Raw genomic sequence first — 1,297 nt, 5'->3', positions numbered from 1 at the left:
AAAAAAAAAAAGTCCTACCGCTTCCTACCCAGACAAAGTGCCTGCCTGGTAAATAGCTCTAGAATTCCTTTCAAAGTGTGCACACAGTGAATGAGTGTAGACCTGGACTGGGGCTATCGTATTGGAATTGGGCTGTCCAGAGATGGACAGCTGAGCAGTTCATCACCCACCCTGGGATTAGTGAAGATTGCTGGTGAAGTCAGGGGAAGCAGACTCTTAAGAAGGAGAATTCAGAAAAGCAGGACTCAGCCTAGATTGCAGTTTCAATAGTTCTGTCTCCTAGTGCCTCGTGAGACAACTGACTAGAATGCTCCCCTTTCCCTCTGCTCTTAGACTATGCCCTTGCCTCTCATTGAGAACCAACCGGTCTTCATATTTGAATTCTCAAGGCTACAAAGATAAAATTTCCATCGCCTTAAAATGTGTGCTATTATTTCAGGGACCTGGGCTGTACATAATGAGTTGGAGGCCAGCCTGGGATATTGGATGAGATCCTGTCTCAAAATACAATGGGAATTTATTTTGCATATCACAGTAGAGGGGTTGACAGGTTTCAAGTGTGGTCTGACATGTGGCTGGGGGAGGAGGATTTAAAAGCAAGACTCAGAAAGTACTGCAATACAACTGGAGGGTTTTCACCTTAGATAGCACCCCAAGTTAGAAAACAACAGATCATACAAATGAACAGTCCCATTGCTAAGCAAGACAGGGATGGGTACCCCACCCCAAACCCTACGCTAGTGCTTTTCAAGCTCTTCTGCACATGTAAAAGCATTTGGGGGATCTGTCAAGTTTCCAAAGGCCAGCCCATATCCCAACCCAGCTAAACCCATCAGCAGGAGTGGGGGAGGGGCTCTGGTGGCTTTGGAGGCTCTGTAGTGATCCCACTGTGCTGACAAGTTTGGGAACACAAACTCAGTGAGTCCCAGGCTGGGAATTCCTGAGGAGGTTCTCGTAGCCACGGTAAGAGGCCCGTTCAGCAGGAAATGGCACTTTTGACTTTTCCTTACTGCTAACTGCTTCCTCTTGCTGGGGCAGCACAGCCTGCATCAGAACCTCGTGGCTCATGGGAAGTTCGGTTAGTTGTTGGCACGGTTTCTCCCCATCAGTGTTGCTCAAACTCATCTGCACATCGGATCGCTTGAGGTTTTAGGAAACGGTGCTGCTCGAGTCTCATCTCCAGAATCTGGGCATGATCAGTCTGTGTGTGAAGGCCTGGCTCTGGTGTGTTTTAGAAGTGTCACAGAGGATTGCTGTGCAGTCAGGGTTGTGTGTGAAGGCCTGGCTCTGGTGTGTT

General features: G+C 48.3%; 1 protein-coding gene across 1 annotated transcript in view; it reads right to left on the bottom strand.

Annotated features, from left to right (window-relative positions):
- Klhl41 (kelch like family member 41) overlaps window positions 1–1,297 on the bottom strand; it is a 15,122-nt gene that overhangs the window by 883 nt on the left and 12,942 nt on the right. The gene's annotated exons all lie outside the window — the stretch shown is intronic.

Source organism: Mus caroli, chromosome 2, assembly GCF_900094665.2.
Source record: "Mus caroli chromosome 2, CAROLI_EIJ_v1.1, whole genome shotgun sequence".
Lineage (NCBI taxonomy): Eukaryota > Metazoa > Chordata > Mammalia > Rodentia > Muridae > Mus > Mus caroli.
This window is presented reverse-complemented; position numbering and strand designations above follow the sequence as displayed.